Source organism: Lissotriton vulgaris, chromosome 1_2 (assembly GCF_964263255.1).
Source record: "Lissotriton vulgaris chromosome 1_2, aLisVul1.2, whole genome shotgun sequence".
NCBI lineage: Eukaryota > Metazoa > Chordata > Amphibia > Caudata > Salamandridae > Lissotriton > Lissotriton vulgaris.
In genome coordinates, this window is record NC_141686.1 from 215,841,563 (window position 1) to 215,849,055 (window position 7,493).

Sequence of the window (7,493 nt, forward strand, 5' to 3'; positions counted from 1 at the left end):
AGCGAGGGGGTTTGAGGGCACGTAGGGTGCTAAAGGTATAAAGGGGTTGAACTATGGTAGGGGGCAGAGGGGGGCAGCATACCTGGCCCCTTGTGCCTCCTTGTCGCTGACGGGCGCAGACGGGCTGGACTCTGGTGTGACTTCAGCGCTGATACGGCGCGTCCGCTGATCGCGTCCGCTGCGCGGAGGCATGGCCGTCTCCTTAAATACTGTCCCTCTAGTGCGGAGAATGAAGTCTCCCAAGCCAAAATGGCCGCTACAGGAAGCCCGGGACCGAGGGGCTCAGCACCTGACTCGGCTGAGTACCACTCGGAATGCGGGGAGAGCGAGTGAATAAGTAAGTTTTAAAACTGCTAGAAATAAAGCAGAGTGCAGGAGGGGTTTTAAAGTGAATTAAAAAGAAGGGGGAATCGCCGCGATAAAATCAGCGAGGAAACCCCAGTGATAGCATACTTAAATCTGGCTACACACTTGCTTGTCTAGTTGGAGGTTACTCTCTTTGCAGCGCTCCTGCGTGCCGTTGCGCTTTATGTTTTTGTATTGCCCCAGGCATAAGATGATAGTTGTGTGTCAAGACTATTTCTCACTTGCTTGTCTAGTTGCAGGTTACTCTCTTTGCAGCGTTCCTGCGTGCCGTTGCGCTTTGTTTTTTTGTATTGCACCAGACATACGACGATAGTTGTGAGTCAAGTAGGTGGTTTCTTTGTCTTTTTCGTTTTTTTGTGTTCACTTTAGTTCTTGGGTGCAGTTCATCTTGGCATGGTGGCACTGTAGCATGCTTAGAGCACTATTGATCACGCAGGAACAGTAGGCAAATTGGTGATGGCAACTCTTGTACTTTTTTCTACTTTTTCATTTTCTTCTTCACTCGAGAGTAAAGAAAATGGTAATGTCACCTATATCTTTTTGTAGCGAAACAATGGTATCTCACTATTTTGGTAGAGACATAACAAGCCAATTTATTAATGCTTTGACTACCTTAATGCATACATTTAGCATTAATTTGTATGTTTCTTGTATTGCAGTGGCCCCACTCTATCTATCGCCCTCACTCTATCTATCTATTGCCCTCACTCTATCTATCTATCGCCCTCACTCTATCTATCTCCCTCACTCTATCTATCTATCGCCCTCACTCTATCTATCGCCCTCACTCTATCTATCTATCGCCCTCACTCTATCTATCTATCGCCCTCACTCTATCTATCTATCGCCCTCACTCTATCTATCTATCACCCTCACTCTATCTATCGCCCTCACTCTATCTATCGCCCTCATTCTACCCATCTATCGCCCTCACTCTATCCATCTATCGCTCTCACTCTATCCATCTATCGCCCTCACTCTATCTCCCTCACTCTATCGCCCTCACTCTATCTATTGCCTTCACTCTATCTATCGCCCTCACTCTATCGCCCTCACTCTATCTATTGCTCTATCGCCCTCACTCTATCTATCGCCCTCACTCTATCGCCCTCACTCTATCACCCTCCCTCTGTCGCCCTCCCTCCCTCTATTGCCCTCCCTCTATCGCCCTCCCTCTATCGCCCTCCCTCCCTCATTCGCCCTCCCTCTATCTATCGCCCTCCCTCTATCTATCGCCCTCCCGCTATCGCCCTCCCTCTATCTATCGCCCTCCCTCTATCTATCGCCCTCCATCTATCGCCCTCTCTCTATCTATTGCCCTCCCTCTATCTATCGCCCTCCCTCTATCTATCGCCCTCTCTCTATCTATCGCCCTACCTCTATCTATCACCCTCCCTCCCTCTATCGCCCTCCCTCCCTTTATCGCCCTCCCTCTATCTATCTATCGCCCTCCCTCTATCTATCTATCGCCCTCCCTCTATCTATCTATCACCCTCCCTCCCTCTATCTATCGCATCACTCAGCACCACCACGGCATCACTCAGGGGTACCACAACATCACTATGCGCTACCACAGCATCACTCAACGGCCCAGCATCACTCGTCACCACCACAGCATCAATCTATGCAACCATTCAACAACTGGTTAAAATATGTTCTCTCAATGTTTCAAGCTTTATTACAAATGTCACAAAAAGATGTTAATATTTCACTGCTGTTCTTGGATTTTCGTCACAATAAAATACACTGAACATAATCTTCACAAAAGTTATTTACAAAAGTTTAAGCTATTGCCAATATAAATTACAATAACTTTTATTTAAGTATTAATTATTAAAAAAAATAAAAGCCATTGTTATTTGTAATATCAATACATCTAAGTCACTTCAAGACAACACATATTGCATTACAAATGTTCTAGGTGTCACATTTGCGAAAGTTAAAACTATTGGAATTGTAAATGACAAATGCTATTAATTTCGCTATTTTCAAAGTCAATACATAAATAAAAAATGTGTCATTTACAATACCAATATCTCAAACTTTCCTAATACAAGACCTATTGCTTGTTGTTGTTTGCCTGTGCTATGCTTTTCAAAGCTCCAGACACACATTTTCATTTATTACTTGCTTTTCCCTTTTCTGGTCACTCCCCTCCCACGCCACTCGACAAACAGTCACCTGTGAATGTGTCTCTTTTTACCTGGAGGTGTTGTGTACTACTACTGACGTGTTGAACATAAATAGGCTATGTTTTCTAAGGCTCATTGGCGGCCCTCACAATTTTTCCAAGTGACACAGTAAGGCTGGGACTGCACGGCGCTTGGGCCACACTGGGCATATGACCATCCCTCCATCCCTTTTCACTTCATGAGTAGAAAATGTCTCTATTTTGGTATCGCAATGTCTCAGCCATTGAGGTCTAAGGTCAACTGAAATACATGCATGTGAATGTCAGTAGTTGGACCTAAATTAAGTGAGACTGCAGCACAGCTACATGATATGGCACCAGGATTTACAGCAGCAACAGCACATCACCGAGTGACAGCAGCAAACTTTCAGGAAGCCGACAAGAACATTGTAGCCAATGGCACTTTGAATTATGCAGATAGGAATAGGTTCATGAGTGGATAGTGGTAAAGCGAGATAAGAGTAATTTTATAGCTATGGGATGGGTAAAGGGAGGTAAGGGTAATTTTAGGGTGGGTAGTGGTAAAGGGAGGTTAGGAGTAAATGAAGAACAAGGGGTTCCCCCCCCCAAAAAAAAATCAAAAAATGAAATTAAAATTAAATATATATTAGTGATTTTATCAATTGTGTCATGTAAGATGTCAGTGGTGTCATAAATGTCATAGGACATAACATGAGTAATATGTGAGGCCATAAGCAGTGCAGGGCGGGGGAGCAAATTATAGTTAGCGGATTAGCTCCGCTAACTATAACTGTTGAAGTGCTGTGCTTTTTTAGTTTAAAACGTTAATGTTGTCACTGACATATTCACCTTATTATAGTTTCACTTTAACCTTTGTGTTTTTTCAGTGAATACACACACACGCACATACACAGGGGTCTTACCTCAATTATACTTACTGTGCGTGGTAAAGGCATGCATGGTAAAAGCATCTGTGTGGAAAAGGCATGCGTGGTAAAGGCATACATTGTAATGTCATACAATCGTGCCACATTAGTACCAGTTTTACACCTGAATACATCAGTCAGAAACTGAAAGTGACTGGATAAACTCCTCCAAGGATCTGCCACTGCTTAGAAAGGCATGTAGTGCTCATTGTTTAATAACGTTTGAGATAAAATCAAAATTTCCTCTTTTGGACAAATATTCAAAAAAATTGAGTTTCTAACTATCTGCCAGGGGATGTAAGGGCTACATAAATACAAGTTCTGCCTTTTTTCTTGTGGGCAACATAATGTTAAAGAGCCCGGTGTGTGAGCAGCAAACCTTTCACTTTTAATGGGCGAATATTACCACCCCTTGGATAAATAAATTGGGGTTTACAAGTAGCGATGGGAGCAGCTTAGCACAGATAAAGTGTCTGAAGAGAACAGAAAAGCAATGTGCTAGCGCCGCCTTCTGAGCCTGTCCTCAGCCTTGAGGATGGTGTGGATAAGGTGGAGGCCGAAACAGGCATTTCTTTGACAAGTGCAGCATGGGCTGGAGGTGCTGCCCCAAGAAGGCCGCCAGGTCCAAGGACCCTCAGCTATGAATGGTTGACTGGAGTAACTCACGTGTCTCAAACACTGCAAACCTATCTTACTGTATGAATGAGCTATGCCTCATGGGTTGGTTCGAGCCCAGCCTTGAACAGCCAAAGATGTGTTTTCTTAGGCTAACCCAGACTGCCCGCACCATAGCGCTTTTTGATAGCACTATAATTTAGCACAGTACTATTTTTTTCATAATGTTCAGCCATTCAAAATGGCTAAAACGTATGGGAAAAGCTCTCTGATGGCAGGGTCGGAGGTAAGGTTGCCACCAGTCCAGATTTCTGCCACTATCACTGGTATTTTAATGTCATGATGGGTGGTCCCGGCAGCATTGGGTAGGTCCTTGGACACATTGCGTACTACGCAAACTACATGGGGAAGTTCCTCATATCTAGCAGTAGTATATCCCAATTAGGGTAGAACCAGTACTACCAGCCATTAGACAAAGTAAGTAATGCTGGCTTAAATCCCAAGCATGAAATCATTATTGTTTTCCAGTCCACATTAGTGTAGATAGTTTTTTAACTGTAGCTCCTGACGAATCGCCTCTAGGCTTGTAGAATTGCGAAGAAACATGTGGACCAACCACACGGAAGAGCACCACACCTAAGACATTAATTTTGCATTGCGCCTTTCCTCTTTATTTTAATCAGGGTAGGAGACCCCACAATTAAAGTTTTTTTTGCTGGTACTCCCAACCCTGTTTTAACTCACATAAACATCACACACCACTTATTCATCTACACTCACCAAATCTCTCACCCCCAAGGCACCAAACGGCTATTTGGAAAAAGATCTCCACCAAAGTGCCCCTCATCGAGATTCTGTCAGGCATTGCAGCGCTGGCCAGAGGAGCAGCCCGATGATGAAGCATGACACCCATGGAAGTGTGAGGGCATTACATTCCAAAGAAATAGATTCCCATCTCTTTGACTGTAGTCTGTTGTCCTTTGTACATTGCTAAATTCTAGATCATTCAGGAACAGCACAACTTTAATTTTCATCGTGCATTAGGGCAACTGTGTTGGACCTCATGTATAAAAGCCCTTTGTCCCTCTATTTGTGAATATTCCACCACACTGAATCAGTTTTTACTTCTTCCACTTTACTTGGACATTCAATCACTTTTACCCCTATAACTGACCCTGAACGTTATCCTAATGCTAAGAACTTCCTTCATCTATATATTTAATATAGCCTTGTAGCCCTCTATAGGGGGCTAAAGTAGGCATTAAAGGCCAGCTCCAGCGAGGGTCTTTTACAAGGGAGCTGGACTTTAATGGCCGCTGTAGCCCAACTACGGAGGGCTACAAGGCAATTAGAACATTCTGCCACTAGAGGGCAGAATGTTCTAACAAATATAACAAAGGCCTCACAGAGACTGATGGGACTGAAATCCCTTCGGCTCTGTGAGGCCTTTTTCTTTAAAACTTTTTATTAAAATATAAAAAAGTAGAATATACATGTTGGCATTCTTATATACAGTACATAATGTGGTACGCTTCGCCTTCGTGTTCTCCGAGGGAGAGAGGAGAAAAGAAAAAGAAGAAGGAGAGGGGGGGGCCTTAGTTGTATGTCCTTGGCTGGGCTTGTGTCAGCTGTGCGTCTAGGAGCTCCCACATCTCTTCTTTTGAGTTGTGTTCCTTTGAGAATTTCCCTGTTATGTTGTCTGCTCCTCTGAGAAAGGTGACCCAGTTCATCCACGTTTTAAAGTTAGCTTTGGCCGTGTTTTTCCAGTTCGTCAGGATTATTTTTAGGGTCGCTGTGAGCAGTAAGTCTAGTAGGTCTCTTTCTTCTTTGCTGTTTAGGTCTGCTGTCATGTGTTCTGTGGCCAGGCTTACAAAGCGGATTGTTAAGTCTTTGTTGAATATATCGTTCAGGAAGCTGTTCACTTTCATCCAGAACTTCCTGACCTTGGTGCAGTTGACGATCAGGTGTTCTAGAGTTCCTTCCTCTTTCCCGCAGTTCCAGCAGTTGCCTGATTCTGTAATGCCAATTTTGTGGAGTCTTGTCGGTGTCCAGTAGGCTCTGTGGAGGAGCCAGAATTTTGTCTGGGCTAGTTGTGGGGTTATCTTGTTTTTCGATGCCGAGCGCCACAGTTTGCATTGTTCGCTGTCGTTTAGCTGCCTTCCCAGGAGTTGTTCCCATGTGCTCGTTGTTTTCTTGTTCAGTGACGATGTGGATGGGTTGAGGAGCTTGTATATCTTTCCCGTTTGGTGGCCTGCCGAGTTTAGGCTTTGCATGTATTTGATGATGGTCGGTTCTTCCTTGCTTAGGTTCGCTTTCGTTATGGCTGTTTTGATCTTCAGGAAGGTGTAAAGTTCCCGGTTCGGGAGCTCGTGTAGTTGTTGCAGGTTTTGGAATGTTAATGGTGACTGTTTAGTTTCTAGCTGGCTTGGGAGGTTTATTCCTTTCTCTATCCATGTATCATTGTGCATTGTTGCTCCTTGGTAAGTTATCTTTGTGTTGAACCAGATCGATTCCCATGTCGTGCCCTTCAGTTTCCGTGCCATTCGTTTGTCTATTTTCATCAGTGCCTCCTTGGTGTGTCTCAGTATCGGGTTTATTCTTTGGGGGTGCCTGTTCGCGGTTAGAAGCGCTACGGGGTTTAGCCCCCCCAGGATGTTCCTTTCCACCTCTAACCAAACAGGTTCGTAGCTTTGGGTGTTGTCTAGCCAGAAAATTCCTTGCCTCGCTAGACATGCGGTTTGAAAGTTTTTAAAATTTGCTAAGTTGAGTCCTCCAAGGTCTTTCGTTAATCTCAGCTTCTGTAGGTTGATTCTGGGTTTCTTGTTTCTCCATATGAAGTTGTTTATGAGTTTGTCCAGTTTTTTGTGGAATGTGTCTGTCATCGGGAGCGGTAGCATGCTGAGCATATAGTTGATGGCTGGCGTTACCTTCATCTTTATTGTTTCGATCCTGCCCCACCAGCTTATGTATTTGGGTGACCATAGGCCCAGTCTTTCCTTTATCTTCTTCAGGCTTGACTCCTCGTTGTGTTCTAGTGTGGATGTTACGTCTCTCCCGAAAAGCAGGCCTCGGTATTTGAGTGGTTTAGTCTGCCACGCCAGTCCTGAGTCTCCGAGCACCTCTCTGGTGATGTGGATGTTCATTGGCTTACATTATGATTTGTCTTTATTGAGCTTGTATCCCGAGGCTTCAGCGTATTCTCCTATTGTGTGGATGAGGGCTGTTATTGACGTTGACGGACTGGTAGTTGTGATGAGGATGTCGTCCGCGTATGCTGCCAGTTTGACGTTTTTTTCTTTGATTTTGACGCCTGCTATTTCGTTGTTGTCTCTTATTCTGGCTAGTAGTGGTTCTAGTGCTAGAAGGAAGAGGCCTGGTGAGAGGGGGCAGCCTTGCCTGGTGCCTCTACCTAGTGTGAGTGTTTCCGATGTGCT